Raw genomic sequence first — 16,171 nt, 5'->3', positions numbered from 1 at the left:
CTTTCCTTTACTCTGTGCGTGTGTGTAGCTGTATTACAGACCTTATATCAATGAGCTCATCGAAATGAATGGAAAAACAGTCACATTTATCTAAATCATCTGCTAGTTGAATTGTAAGGTCATCATCCAACTTAGTTCTTTAGCTTTATCCCTGCTGTTTAGCAGGCATTTTATATTCAATCATTTCGGTTTTGTTATCATAGGCTTAAGATAATGGCTTGGCACAGCAGATGCTTGTTCCTCCTGTGAAATCACCATCAGATAGCAGTTTTTGATGTGCAATGCAGCCTGCCACTTGAGAGCTTGCCAATACAATATTATTTGCTGTCATTGGAAACTTCTGTAGTGAAGTGCAGTGCCTAGGAATGTTTGTCATTTCAAAAGGGAAGGATCCTTTCTTTACCCTCTTTCATGTGAAAGCAAGTTTTTTATGATGCCTTTCAAAATAGCATTTAATACTAAAATATTCTAAAAAATCTACTTTCAGCATCCAGAAGATGTAATGGCTTCCAATTTTGTTTCATCACACGGTACTTGATTGTTCCCTCATGCCTGACAGCCTCAGTCTACTGCTTTATTGTACATTTTTGCACTTAGGCTCCAGAGCCACAGCATAAATATATCGGTGATTGCTTGTGCACAGAGCTTGGGTGTGTTTATGCAACATGCTAGATCACATAATAAATATTGTAAACATTTTTGGACACATCACTAGCAATTTTACTCTCCCAGCCTTTAAATAATGTCCCGCTATGTATCAATCCCGCTTTTGAGGCTCAGCGCCCATAAAACACAGAGCGGGTGTTGCACAGAGTGCTAAAGCCATATTTGCAGTAATGTGGACGAGGAGCATTTTTAACATTGATTCTCAGAGACTGTATATGCATATGCCATACAACAAGGCAGTTGTAGAGGCAATAGGTAAGCCATCAAATCCCTAGCCTGGATTTTGCACCTGATATTAAGTACACGTTGACACAATTAGAGAGCCACTTGTACCTGTGTTGGGTAGCCTAAAGCCGGCTTGGGTGTGCCCTCAGCACATGGCAAAATGCAGAGATACTTTATTAAGGGAACAAAAGGGGGAAGAGAGCTTTAAGTGCTCCTGCTTGAAACCAGGAGATTCAAATTGATCCCTGATGGCCCTTGTTATCTTTCAGCTTTATCTGTGTGCACCTGTGTGAATCCATTTGCAGGGTAGCAACAGAGCCAACGAGGTGTGGAAAAGACACAAAGGTGAGGAGGCAGGAAGGGACGGTGGCTGGAAAATTATTTCCCCCCTTCTTCCCTGTTGTACAGAGGTTCATATATGATGCAAAGTGTTTCTGGGCTTTCCTGAGCTCCTTGAGTTTGATATATCCCAGGAGGGCCCAAGGTTCTGTTAACTGAGAAATATAAGGAGAAACGTAAGGCATTGTGTCTCCTATGCCTGTCCGCATGTGGCAACGGAGTGACGCATGGTAAATAAGTTACGGAGACCTGTGAACAGGAATGAAAAGGTTAATTGTAGTGACATTTAAGCTGTTATCTCCAGGCATTGGAGGGCTTATGTGCACCCAAACTGGAACCAAAATAGCAACTTGGGTTTAAATCTGAACTTACCAGTGAATCTATGCTGTGCTTTTACATTCTGAGTGGCCTTTTCCTCTTAAGCGCAGGGACTCTCTGCCAGATTTGCACAGAAGACACTGGAGCCAATATAGGAGTTTGTCTGTCCCCTGTGCTGGCAGTGATTTAACCGACTCAGGTTAGTATGTGGATGAACCTTCACAATTTTCATGTACACATGTGAAGTACAGGTATGATTTATAGGGCTGGTGTTTTTTTAGTTCCAGCCTATGTATAGATCAACCCTGAATTAACACTGCTGAGATGAATGGTATGGTTCATACCTCTTAGAGCTGTTGTTCCAGTTGGCATGAAGATAAAATAACATCTGCTCATGACAGAGCTTGAAAAAAATATAAGTGAAAAGGGGGGTGTCTTCTCTGTGATAATATATGAATACTGTCTCTTGACTTGATTTTTGGGATGTTTGCTGTGAATGCATTCATATGTATAAGTAGACTATAAAGAAAAAAACACCAAGCAGGAAGGGGCTCAAATTAAAGAACACAAATACCCTAGGGCTGTTAAAAGGCAATGGCAGAATGATAAACTTTGAGGACCCAGTCTAGAATTTGAAGTATTTTGATATTTCATACTTGGATGAAGGACTGAGAGCTGAAGGACCCAACAAGAGATTGAGCCTGTGGCTGAGGCAGTGGTAACCGTAAGTTTTTTTTCAACAAATGGATCAGGCAATGACTCTTAACTTTTTAATGAATGTTAAAGCTGATCCTGGCAAAAAAAGGGCACCTTTTTCAAGCAGCTATGTAATGATACTGCTACCTACAAGCCCCATCTTGCCCCTACCGGGTCTCCCTTAATTATATCTTTGAGAGAAACTTTGTGTGATCTTCTAATCTCCTGGTTCTTCTGCCTTCTGACACATGGGTATTTTTTCCTGTGATTTGCGTCTCGCAGTACTTTGCAGTCCTAACCCGCAGTCCTTTACCACTGTCTTGAGGCCAAAGCATGGAAATGCAGATGATTTGGGTGTAGATTTATTGAGTGTGTGCTGGGAGATAATTTGCTTGAATGAAAACTGCTTTATGGAATGAGCCTCTGACACTCAATGAGCAGTGTTTCGAGCAAGACCAGAGACTGAAGTAGTATTGTCAGAGGTAATGTATCTGGGAAAGAGCTGCTTATGAAAATTGCATTTGCATTAAGCCTGTAGCAAAACACTTAAAACGAAGGAGGAAGCTATGCTTTTAGTGGTCATTAGCTCTTGGAGAATAATTTCTGGTGTTACCTGGGCTCCCTCGGATTGGCCCTTCCGGGTACGCAGCAATGCTGTGAAATTTCCTTTGCCATTTTGCTTTCTCAGTCTGGGGAGAAGGGAACTGCACTCTATTAAAGGATTTTTTTCCCCTCTTTTACAAGGTTGTTTGTTATCTCGGAATGCAGGCCTGCACTGGAGCGTGTAATTACAACACCATGTCCTGGGTTAGAAAGAACTCAGACACTAAATTGTCCATGTCATCACCTGAATTTGACCATGAAATATAGCACAGAGGGACTGGGAAGGCAGCCTGTAAAGAGGTGAGGGCTGAATGGGCATTTTGGTGCACTGGGCAAATCCAATCTGCTCAATCCATTGCTGCAGTCCCACCGTGGCCATTTAATATTATTACCTGCTTCTTTCCCTTGAAATTGTGCTTCTACCTCTCTTTCCATGAGGTGTGTCTGAGTGGAGGAGGTCAGGGTTAGAGAAGAGTGTAATAAAACATGACTCATTTTACATGGGTGATCAGAGTCCTATTAAGTTGCAAAGGAGTTGATGTTTTAAAGAATGTCTTTTTTTTTTTTTCTCATTCATCTTTTTCTGTGTGCAGACTCTAGAAAATAGAGGTCAGCTCTACTCTTCAGGATGTTCAGAGATACCCCCAAAGCTGGAATAAAACCACTTACAGTCTGTTTTGTGGAAATTCTTCATTTTATTCACTCGAGCATCTTACTGTTATTGCAAATTTTAAGGTTAAGGCTTTTTCTGTGTTTCCACTGTGTTAGAGCAGAAAAAATTGTCAAGTTGCCTATCTCCAGGACCAGGAAACAGCTCTTGCAGGGACCTTCTCTGAGCTCAGAGAGAAAGGTCTGTGTGAGGCAGCTGTGTTAACCTGGTGACTGGTGTGTGGCTGGAACAGAAGACGGCTGTAGCCCATATTTCTGTTCTCTACCTATAGGTATCACTTGCCATAGTGCAAACAGGATGAAAGGTTGGTGGAAGAGTATGTACGAGAAATAAGACTTGCAGGGAAGTGTCTGTGCTTCTTCAGGCTTAGGGACCAAAAGAGATCTAGGATGACGAAAATGATGGACCAAAAATAAGAGCAGGACAATGACAGAAAGCAGTAGTTGCAGAACATAAAGAACACTTCTATCTCTCCCTTAGTAGCTATTCTCAAGAACCTCATAAACAAGTTTGGTTATGAGTGTGTGTGTTTGCATACATGTGGAGTAAAATCCTGTGACTTTTACCAAAACATTTTCTTGTAATTTCACGCTTCAACAAAAAAAATATTTAACAAACTTCAGGTGGTTGTATTTTGGACATGCAACACCTTCTGCAACAGCATTCTCGTACACGGTGCCCAAGCACCCTCTTCCCTCTGGATTCCCCCCATTACTTACAACACTTACTTTACAGTACATTAATGTCAATAAGTGAGTATTTTTCTTAATATTTTAAAAGACTATGGGTACATATTTATTTCCTTTATATATTTTCATGATTAACTGTATGCTTTGGAATTAAAAAAAAAAATTCTCAGAATTACCTGCTCAATTGATCATTGACAACTGTGTCGATGTTTTAATCCACCACTGTCTTTGAAGTGACAACTTAGGTTGTGTGATTAAACATCATTAATCAGACATTAAACATCAAGTCAGGAAATGCTAGTATGGAGGCTGCATCTTTGCTGTTTTGTTTGACTCTTAGCAAAGTTTGATAGCTTGCTTGTACACTCGATGCCTATGAATATGAATTGGTGCCAGAAGCATGGAGAGTCTTGCAGGGCCTTTGCAAGTTAAGGGTGTTGCTAAGGTTCAGGATAGCTTTGTGGCTATCTAAAAATACCAGCCTGTTTCAATACATGATCATCCAACGTGGTTCTGCAATGCCCTGAATACGTCAGATCTGCTCCGCTTTGAGTTTCTCATGTGCAACCACTATGGCCCTCTCAAGGTAGAAACAAATCTGGTGAACTAAGTTATCTTGTTGCAAACAGTAAGCTGTGAATAGTGCCAGAGAAGAAAAATAGATGAAAAGGCAGTTGGGAATTGTCTTCTGCAATCTATGTTTTGAACGTATACAATGTTGCAAAGATGTGTGCATTCCAGTAGCCAAATTTTTGCAGATATTATGGTTTGTTCTTATCTATGATACAAAAAACTTATGGTTTATCCTGGGCATGCCTAAGGACCATTTTCACTGAAGTACTGCAGTAAAAACCAGTGGTGAAAAGGTTGCGCTGATATGCTCTCATCTCAGAGGAACGCTGCAAAGGAAATGTTCTGCTTGTTGGAACTCACCTTCCCTAAGGAAAATAAACGAAGGAGGAGTGCTCCATGGGTGTTGTGATACAGTCTAGTCTATCTGCTGTTAGGGAGAAAGTCTTTACTTTCTTTAGCACAGAGGTAAGTGATCTCCAATTCCCCAGCTCGTTCTTGGCCCCTTTCAAAAGCTGAACAAGGTAACATGCAAGAGGCTTTCTAGTCTTCAGAAACAGTTGCTATACTTCTGCATAAACTCCACATTCTTATCAATATCTGTGCAATTTTATATTTTCTTCCCTTCTAAACCCTTTCACAGAGCCATCGGCTCACAGTGATTTCCTCCACTTGAGTTTTTCAGATTGCTCTGAAACTTTGACCTTGCAAATTACACTTCTTATGGTTACATTCGTTTCCCATAAAAGGACCCTTGCAATAAGAAGTTCCCTATTGTTTTCCATGATAAAAATGTGCGGAGAACTCATTAAAGTTCTTTGCTGCTCCTCTGCTTCCTGGAAATTGCTCTTACACCATCATCTTTCCCTGCTACACCTAGAGCCTTCTTGTTTCTAATGCATCCAGCATATTTTTTAGTTTGGCTCAGTGTCTCTGGGTATCTGTTCTTCCTATCAGTTTTCCTCCTTTTTATTTACAATTTATTTCCAACTCTATGGTATGATTTGTTCTATGTTAAGGCAGATATTTTTTAGTAGGTTTTCAAGTCCTCATAACAGAAGCAATTTTTTTTTTTAAAAAAAGTTTAGTTCACACTTTCCCCTACTCTCTCGTCCTTCTCCTAGGGCTTATGCTCCCACCAGCAGCTAGGGAAGCGTGCTGTACATACTCCATAATGGATTAGGTGCCACTTAAGAAAGTAAATCTGCCAATATCTGCATCAGTGTGGGTTAGGCATCAAAGTGACTGAACGTGTTAGAGATCTGGGAGTCTTGCTGACTTAGATCAGATTTTCAAATGCAAACAGGTATCTACCAGTATTTTAAAAGATTAGGTACCTTGTGCCTCTAGAGTTCAGGGGAATTTAGGTGCTTAATGTGACAGACTGTTGTTGAAATTCTCAAGAAATGCCTTTCTGTACCTGCAGGCACCTCACAACCTCAGAAAGCCAGGCTGGAAGTACTCTTGGAAATGGAATGTAAGCTGCTAAGACTGAGACACTTTTGAAAACGCCAGTGAAAGCTTTTATTTTCCCTCAGCCTGCATCAGCCCAAGTTCTCCCATAACTCTAAAGACCACCCTTACAAAGTTTAGTATTGCTCCTTCCTCATTCCACTGGGAAATACCAGGATCACCCTAGGGCTTTTCTAGGACCCAATCTCTCCTTCTCTCATCTGCGTTGTTGAATAGAGGATAATCTTGTTGCTTAAGATAACGTTTGCTGTGCAAGTGACTTTTGCATGTGAAGTTCCGTTGAGCAGGCCACCTAGCCAGATCACTGCACCGTTACAGTCTTCCTTGAATGAATTGGAGATAAACATTATGTTTACAGGGCGAGTATATTCAGTCTCTTCATAGAAAGGTAGGTAGACCCGCTCCTTTAGGACATGTTGGAAAACACTCTCTGGGGCATTTTCACAGTGTCCCAGCAATTATCGTGGATCAATGTGTGACCACCATCACTGCATCTGTGAAGCAATGTAGACTGTAGAAGATGATCACTCAGACAAAACTCCATTAGCTTCAGTGGTAGAGATTAAAGGGTTTATCAAAAGTTCTAAGGTTGCAGATTAGTGAAATGACGATTCAAAAATGCACATACAAAAGGTTCCCTACTCAGTTCTTATTTTCCTCAGATCTGCGTGAATTTCCTAATTGTAGGGAGAAAGATTTTTTTTTTTTTTCCTGAGTCCTGAACAATGAAATAGAAAAAGTAGGAAAAGGGTGCCAACACACCTGCTCTGCTGGGGGTCTCCTGACCCCTTCTTGGATGTTGTATGCAAGACTGAAAGGATGTTGCTGTCCTCCAGGTGCTCTGCATTTGATGGTGGAACACAACCCCCAGTTGTGACTTTCTGGTTAACAGGGTGAGAGGTATTACAAGAAAAGAACTGTACACCTTTCTTGTGCAAAAAAAATCTATCTGGAGGAGTTGTAATCCACTGGCTGCCCCCAAACCATTTCTCTTGATGTGGCAGTCCAATTTAAGAGTGCCAAAAGTCCCAGCAGCACATGCAAAGCAAAGAGATTCACAGTTTTGGTAACCTGTCTGCAATAGCCAAACCTGAAGCACTGCCTCCCTGAAGGGAGGAGCTGGCTGGCAGAAGCCCATGTGCTGAGACCATTGGCCACCTTTGAACCACTGGTCTGGTAGAGCAGCCCAGTGGCGCAACACTGCAGAGAGTGGCCAGCAGGTGACGAGGACCTGCCATGCCAGCCAGCTGGCTGCGAGCAGAACATCTGGAAAACATGCAGACGGTGCAATCAAAAGTGTAAGATCTGGCTGGTACACTTTCACCCTTGTCCACATTAGGTGGCTTTGCTAAATTTCTGGGACCTTAAGGGCTACATAAAGCCAAGCTTCTTGGCAAACTGAATGCTTTTAGCTAATGGTCACTTTACAGACTGTAGTCAGAGCTCTCAGTTCAGAAGAATTCAGACTTTTAATTTTAAAAGTAATTTTAAAAGTCTCGCTTAGTTGCCCTTTCTGTCTAGCATTCATGGGATGTTACGTGCCTAAATAGGTTTTGCATTCTGGGATCTCTGTTGTGTTTGCTTATAATTTGTAAGTTGGCTGAGTCCTGAAAACTCATTTCCAATTCTTTCTAAAGAAGGTTTCTTAAGAAATCAGGCTATGGAAATATCAGCCTCACTGTTCTGTCTTTTCACAGAGAATTACATGGTCTGTATACATTCCTTTACTTTCCAGTATGCATTACCAGAACCGTTTTAAAACAGCCAGAACCGAAGGGGTTTTATAAGTGCTGAGGAAAATTTCAAAATTGTTTTAATGTCAACTATCCTTTACACTGAATAATTATTTGCTTTTAAGAATGGTATTTAAGTATTAATTCTGGTTGCAATGCTTTCATTTGTTCTTTTTCCACATTAAAAATATTTCAAAACTCAGGGTTTTTTTCCCTCTAAAAATATCCCGACATGTGGCCATACTGATTAATCGACATTGTCAGCACAAAACCTCTTTTCCTGCCCACACAAAAGTGAAACAGCAACTGACCACAAAAAAGGAGAAAATTGCAATAATTGAGGAAAAAACACAGTAAGAGAATTCTAATGGATGCAGAAGGGAGCTTACAGAGACTGAGATTCAAAACTATTTTAAGAAAAAGGAGTACAGTAATCAGAAGCAAACCAAAGACTCACGTACAGAAAACACCACACGTATGTTGGGGATCGGATCTTCTGAGCACTTGCTGTGGCATGTCTTTCAAGCGGGGACATTGTGTTTAGGGCCCTTTAGGTCCAAGCCTTCTGTCAGGCTTGTAAGTACAAGGATTAAACTCAAATGCAGGATGAAGAAGAGAACAAAATCTGAGCAAGAAACAAGAACAAGAAAAATCATATGGTGGTTACTGCAGACTTGGCAAAGACAACCATGATGCTGACTACGGATCAAACCAAGAATATTAGGAGTGAGAAATTAGAAGACAAAAAAGCTTACAAGACAAATTTACAAAAATCAAAATGCAAAAGCTGGTTATGTCTTTTAGTGCATCCTCAACAATTAAAAAAGAATAGTTAGCAGGGAAGCCAGTTCATCCATTGCTTTCATAAATGCAGTACTGGAATGCTACATGCCTGCCAGGTTGGCCAGTCAAGCATGCCACTATGCTAAAATGAACTGTAGAGTGAAAAGATAATTAAAGGAAAAAAGAAAGGAAAAACTGAACTGAAAAATAAATATCAAGTGGAAAAAAGGATTAAAGTGCAAAAAATACAAAAAGGAATGTAGTGTAACCTCCTTATGTATGGAAGCATTAATTGAACTGAAAAGAAAAGCTTGTCCGAAGTTTTCAACTTGAAAATACCTGGTTTTCCCATTACAGCACCTTTTCTTATTTGATGATTTCCATGTTGTTCTTGCTGGTTGTTCTGTTTGTTATGCTTGCTGTTTGTCCCGTTGCGCTGGTCTCCTCGTTGCATGCAGTTTTCTATTTAGCTGAGCATAATAAGCCATTGTAGTTCCAATTGTCAGGAAAGGTGCTGAAAATATTGGTGCATTGGGGTGCAGCAATATAGGGTTTCGCTACCCCTCGTTTTGCTGACATCATTTTGGAGAGGTATTATGTGCTTGTGAGGGTTGCTAACCACTCTACAAATTGTGCATTAATTTTTTTACAGATTTGCTAATATTCCACAGGCAGCAGGCACCGTAGCCCTGTCCTCCAAGCATGATGTTTTTCCCTGGGATGGAAAACCTGATTTTTACACCTTTCCTAAATGTACCCTGAAAGAATGAACCCTTCCCTATAGAGTATGCCTGACTCTGGTAGTCTGCTGCAATGAAAGATTTGTCTTGTCTCAGCTGCTCGCGGCCAGGTTGACTTCTGACTCTCCTGAATGTCAGAAGGAAACACAGTTCAAAACTTTATTGCGGCGGCTGCTGCTGCCAGAAGACAATACAGTATTTTCAAAGAACTCCTGTAACAAATCCATGGAGTACTTTGAATTCCTCTGGTTTATAATATAAGGAGCCATAAGGAAAAAAACTACCTCCTCATTCTGCCTCTTCCAAGGAGGACATTAAAGTGACAGATTTAAAGGACATTTACAACTCCATTGAGCCAGGAGGACTTGATTGCGTTTTTCCACATAGGAAGGAGGTGTTGGGTATGTGTGTGTTCTGGGATGATATGTGGCTGCTGCTGGCCTTTCCAGATGGCCTGTGATGTCATTGCTAAAGATCCTGAAATCTGCTGCATGAGGAAAATCGTTTCATGGCCCTCTGACACATTTTAAAATGGTATTTGCATAAAGTTAAGGGACCAAGGAGACAGGAGAGTAGACAGAAGGTGACAGAAAGGAGCAAAGAGGAGGGGATTCACATCCCTGAATTGGCAAGACAGGGGCAAAACTGCATGATTAGCACAGTTAGCTTGTCTGTATAACAATTTTGAAAATCTCGGTCTACTGGCTGATTAATACTGCGCCAGCTCCACAGAAGGAGTCCCCTCTCTTTTGTGAATAGCAGAATTTCTTCACGGAGATGAGACTGGGGTCGCCAAAGATGAAATGCGTGGGCTGGGACCATGTGGTTCACACCTGGAGGATGTCAGGAGTGCACCCAGTCCTGCTCTTCAGGGGGACAAGAAGAAGCTTTAGTAGGGTTGTAGCTCTCTGCTCATCATCCTGTCGAGGTGAACTCTGCCTGGAAACAGCAGATAGGGCTGGCGAAAGGCACCTGTTCCTAGAAACAGCCTGAACGGCTCAGCTGGCAAAGCAAAACAGGTGGCAAAATGCTCCTGTGCTGCTGCATGAACTGAATGGCTGGGCTTTCTTTGAGACGGTCTCCTGGGAGAGGGGGATGGGGGATGTCTGTCAGCTGGGACCCAGTCTCATTTGTAGAACAGCAGAAGAAACCTTGGCAGATGTTCCTGCACCACAGATGAACAGAAGCCTCCATTCTGTGGGGCTCTGACTCCAAACCCACCCCATGGAGCTGCACTTGCTGCTTTGGAGCAAGCAGCGGTGCAGAAAGTACACTGGGATGCAATAAATACGCATCCTGGCCCTCAGCTCTCCTCGCCCTTCGCATCCGCCCAGACAGTAGGACTCTTTGAGGAGAACCTCTGCAGCCTCCCGTCAGCCTGGTGCCTGCACGTTTACCCATCAGAGTACAGAAATGCCAGTGGTCTTGGCCAGAGATCTGGATTGTACATTTTAACAGCAGGGTCTTGCTTTTGTTCCTTAAAGCCATCTGAAAAATAAAATCATTTAGAGTGCAGATACAAGGGACTTTTGTTTTCCTGTGAAATGCACCTGCCCAGTATTTGATGAGGACAACATACGCAGCACAGCTAATGAGCCCAGACAGCATGAAACTATATCCTCAATTGAGGTCTGAATTTTGTGGAATCCTGGTACCATTTTCAGTAGGATTTTTTTTTTTTTTTTGCTATATATGTTTGGAAGAGGAACAGAGGCACTGAACAGTGCCAAAAACTTTTTGCTTGAAAATATTCTTAATTGAAAAATAATTCTTATTTTTACCGTTGATGATGCAAATGTCCTCTATATCTTCAGTTACATCTAGATCTTACTCACAGCTGCACAGAAATTGATAGGATCATTGCACAAACTGAAACCTATTGTGTCCACCAGAAGAATGCATCATATGAAAAATTCATTTTTCTCATGAGAATCTAACAGGTGCAGGAAAGCATTAAAGAATATGCCACAGACACGCAGCTCTAGACAAGATATGTGAGTCTTTACTGAAAGTATGGGAGTTGAAGCTATAAACTCCCAAAGTAATCAGCAAAGCTGTTGAACAAGCGAAATGTTCAAGACTTCAGTGAAGAGAGGAGTGCAAAACACACAAATTTATTCTACAACAGAACTTAAGGAATGCAAATAAATGGAAGCACATAAAACGGCCCTTAAGAAAACAGGTTCAACCCATGATATAAGCATCTGGGAATGAAACAGTGAGAAGTGAGCAGAAGAGTTTATTGCAGTGTTATGTATCAACAGTTGCAAAGCGAAAGAATACCCGGGAGAAGACAATGTCTTTGTACTCAATCAAAAGAACTGAGTGCCAGTATTAGAAGGAAGGATTATCCAGTATGTAAAGATGCTGAATCAAAAGGGCCATGGCCTTTTCCTGTTACTGCAAAATTCTTCACTGCATATAGTTACCATGTCGTCTATATGCATTTTTTAAATACTTGCTTTCAGAAAGTACCAAGCTTGAGGGTATTCCACTGGCCTTCACCGCAGCCTCCAGCCTATCAGGGAGTTCACAAACCTTACGTTTTTTGGGGGGCAGTGAAAATCAGGACTTCAGCTTCAAGCTGCAGGGGTGGGATCTGTCATTCCCTAAGCTGAGAAGTGAAGATACATGTTTCTTCAACTGTGATAGCTGTCTGGACTCCTTTTGTAGTCCAAGGAAGAAAAAAAGTTCTTCTGCTTGTCTCATTCATCTCGTCCAAAACAGGTCATGAGCTGCACCAGAGAGGTGCCTGTTTCTTGTCATAGACTCTATAGGGAGCTGCTGGTAACCAGCCCATATGGAGGGAACTGTATTATCTGAGTTAGGTGAAATGAAACCCATTCCTACTCTTAAGAGGCTGAAACTGAGAAGAGCAGAGAGACACTTCCAAACTAAGCCCAAGCTCTTTTACTGATGCCTCTTCCTCAAATAACGAAATAAAACTTAGGAATGGTGACCTCATTAGGCCTATTCATTGATAGGGTTGATTAAATAAGTTGGGAAATAGATGCACAACTCTGAACAACTATTGGAGTATCACATATACATCTGTGTTCCCATACCTCCACGTTTTTATCCTCCTGATACATCTCTATGGGTGCTTTAAATGATGGACTGGGGGCAGCATCCTCCAAGAGGGAAGCGGAGTGCAGAGGGGAACAAACTGAGAGGGAAGTTCTTGGAGCTGCTTTCTGCTGTAGAGTTTTTCATGATTGTGACTCAGTAACTTCGCTATGTCTCGCACTGCTCACAAATCCTCGCTGAGCACTTTCAGAGGGGAGCTGGGGCAGGCACTCCTCTGAATTTAAAGGAGCCTCAAAGCATCAGGAGCGAAACTGTGGATTTAGTGACAGAAAGGAAGCCATCTGACTGCGGGGCACCTTGCCAACAACTTCCATGACTCAGAAAATCCATCTGACATACCTGCAACACCAAGTACACGATAATCCTTTTGCCTCACAAGTAAATTTGTTTTGTACATTCTGAATGAAAAAATGTTGCACCCCTCATGCATTTGCTTTCCTCTTAAGATTACGCAATATGGTTCTGCTTGAGCAGAGATTCAATAGTTGCTTGACAAAAAAAGGACACATTTATATAAAATCTTTAATGAATCACCCTTAAAATCTTACCAGACACCTCAATAAAGTCTTTAATGTGGTCTCAGAACATGAGATATTCTAATTGTTCTGTTATAAAGACAAAATGTGTACCTTTTAATCAGGGTAAAAGAGTGAGCACTACGCAACTAACCACTGCACAGCATAAAGTACATATTAAATATATCAAAATTGCACCGGTACCTAGATTTTAATGCTTTTTTTGAACACATGCAAAGTGAAGGACCAGAACAAGTGTACTCTCGTGCTTCACTGCACTGTCTCTGACACTGTTTCTTACATTTGACTACACTGTTCTAAGATAGTGTGAGGTCTGCTGCTGTGGATGGCTGGAAATGAAGTGGAAGGCAGCACTTTTGCATAAAATCCCTTTCTGTGATAAGTTCCGATGCAGTTGGTGGTGAGGTGCTGGTAAGGAATTGCTCGAATGAGAGTCTGTTCCAAATTAGAAAAACTTTGCTCCCCAGAAGGTCCTATGGGAGCAGCGGGGAAGGATTGCAGATGGGCTCAGTGTGGCCATCCCTGTGTAGATAATGAATGAGTAACCTGCACGGTTGTATACGCAGAAAGAAAAACACTTAAGTCTGTGATGAAAGGCCAGATGAAAAAGGAAAGTGTTATAATTCAACAGAATATAAAAGACAGCAGTGGGCCATCCTTTCTTCTAAGGAGACAGGTTACTATATCACTTCCCTGAAATCACAGCAGGAATGATGGATTAGTTGGAAGGGAAAATTGGTGCCTGAGGCACTTCTGACTTCAGTGTTTCAAGTTGTCCATAATCCTTCGTAGCCTTCACCCAAACATGAAACCCTGTAATGAGCATAGGGAATTACTAAGGGCAAGAAGTGCTCTCCCTAGTTATTTCCTGAAATCCAAGCCTGAAAAAAAGTACCAGTTTTCAGGTGCATGCCAGATCCTTTGTGTTCATTGCATCTTCAAAAGGGGGATGCCTCTGGGCTGGACCTGACCCCAACTAAGGAGCTGGTCTTTATTTTAAACTGCAAGTGAGCTTGGTGAAATTCCTCTCTGATGAAGGTTTGTTTCATTCTGGGTTATATATGAAAAATGTTTCATACTTGTTTTATAGTCTCCTTGGTTGAACAAACCTTGAAGGAGGCCTGAACTAACATCTTCTAATGTATGCATGTAGAAGAGGAGAGGCAGAACTGGAAAGAAGATGTGGAACTATCTACCAAGACGTGGGAGCCTAGGCTGCAACATATGTTTGAAACCTGCACTGCTTTTGTTGCATACAGGATGGAAAGAGTCAGCCAGTGGAGACAGAAGCAAGGTGAGGGAAGGGTGCTATAACCTCTTGCAAGAAGCACACTGCAGTGCACCTGTGTCTGTCTTGTTCTGCTCCACGCAACCTCGGCTTGCACTGGAAAACAGGAAAGCAAGGCGCCCTCATTTTCACAATTGCCAAGAAAAACTCAGAGGTAGGACCTGACCATGTCTGAGTGGGAGATCCCCATAGGAGTCAGCAGCCAGCGTTCTTGGAAAGGTAAACTACCTCTTTTAGTCTAACAAAATGATACCTTACATTAAATATGATTATTTAAACATCATGATCATCAGTGATATCATTACTCATTTGAAGAGAAGACGGAGAGTTGCAGAACTGCACAGTTTACTGAGCCATTAATTGGTGGCCTTTGGGAGGTGCTGCATCTTAGGTTTCTAACCCTAGTCAAAAATGAGCCAAGGTCAAGAGCCCTTGGGCATAGTCAGTGAAAGCTGAGCTGATGGGATCCCAGAGATCACACGTCATACCCTAAATCTCTATAAAATCTGCTGTGAGACACTCTTGTTTAGGTGCATGCTTAGGATTTATTTCAATAGATGGAGCTTGGCAGGGCACCACACCCTCTTCTCATCTGGTTCCTGGACACCACTAGGAAAAATCTAAGTTGCATGGCAGCAAATGGTGGCTGTAACCTGTCTACAAGCTACCAAGGCTGAACCCGGCTGAGTGTGGCACCTATTGTGCCTCTAGGTTCATGGCTAGTGTGGATTAAAACATCGTAAGAAACCGCAAGCTGGTCTGTCTCAGGTCAAGGAAGAAATTAGCAACGAGCCGTGGAAGGATATGCTTTCTGGGGCATGTAATTGAAGATCACATGGCAAGACATTGTGCAAACTATTGCAATAACTTATGGAATATATCCCTGAATTTGGCTCTTTACATGCTTTACAAAGGAAAAAGTTCAAGGTTTTTAAGGAATAAAACATTTGTCTATGAAAAAATAGCTGTAAGAAAAAAGATCAGGAGGAACTACTAAAGCAGGAGATAGAGGAAAACATCTTTTCTTTGCAACTTTTAGCATCCTCACACTTAAATATAATGGATAAGTTTCCCCTTCTCAGGGCTTCTTACAGTACCTTTCTTTCTCTTCCTTTTCATCTTGAATACCAGTGCATTTTCAGCAGCAGTAAAGTGGGCTGGCAGCAATTCTCAGTTCAATTTTTATTATAAAAATTAAATTGGGTATGATGCGCTTTTGTTAAAGAAAGCGAGAACTGAAAATATCCAGAAAGTCACAAAGTACCACCAAAAAGACATTTGGGAAGGGGTGAGGCTGTTTAAACTTACATTCTTCCCACTCTGGGCCAGCTGTGTTTCTCTTCTTCTCTCACACCCATCTTGTAAGCAGATGGAGTATTTTGAAGTGTTAACATAACGGAAAATAAGCCAAACTAGATTCTTAAAACAGCTCCTAATTTAGTGTAGTTTAGCTTAAAGCAGCCTGGCTATTATCAGTAACCACTGAGTAACATAGCCAGACTAGGTGAGGAAAAAACTAATTTGGCTTTTTTCTCTTTCAGGGGATTTTGGTGGTGAATAGTGCAGGTAGAGCTGGAAAAACTGAGTAGTGAGTCTCTCCACCTGTGGCTTGCTTTTTAGATTTAAATACTTGCCAATGGAAGTTGCACAGAAGATGCACTGGAGGGAAAAAAAACAGGGCAAGAGGAGGTTACAGTTTCACTTAGATTTACTTTGTGCACAGGTCCACTGGTGAGATTTTTGGACTCTTTCTCC

The 16,171-nt window shown here is 41.6% G+C and overlaps 1 long non-coding RNA gene across 2 annotated transcripts; it reads left to right on the top strand.

The window, feature by feature from the left end:
- The first annotated feature begins 1,108 nt into the window (after positions 1 to 1,108).
- LOC148055606 (uncharacterized) lies at positions 1,109 to 11,085 on the top strand. Of its 2 annotated transcripts, none has more exons than XR_015704898.1 (3): positions 1,109 to 1,236; positions 1,654 to 1,747; positions 9,418 to 11,085. It is a non-coding gene; the product is annotated as an uncharacterized LOC148055606 (long non-coding RNA). The 2 variants fall into 2 exon arrangements; XR_015704897.1 differs by lacking the exon at positions 9,418 to 11,085 and adding an exon at positions 6,203 to 6,754.
- Positions 11,086 to 16,171: the final 5,086 nt, after the last annotated feature.

The sequence above is a fragment of the Nipponia nippon genome, unplaced genomic scaffold (genome assembly GCF_047370975.1).
Source record: "Nipponia nippon isolate SJK-2023a ecotype South Korea unplaced genomic scaffold, ASM4737097v1 scaffold_2, whole genome shotgun sequence".
Lineage (NCBI taxonomy): Eukaryota > Metazoa > Chordata > Aves > Pelecaniformes > Threskiornithidae > Nipponia > Nipponia nippon.
Note: the sequence above shows the minus strand (reverse complement) of the source record. Positions and strands in the feature narration are given on the sequence as shown.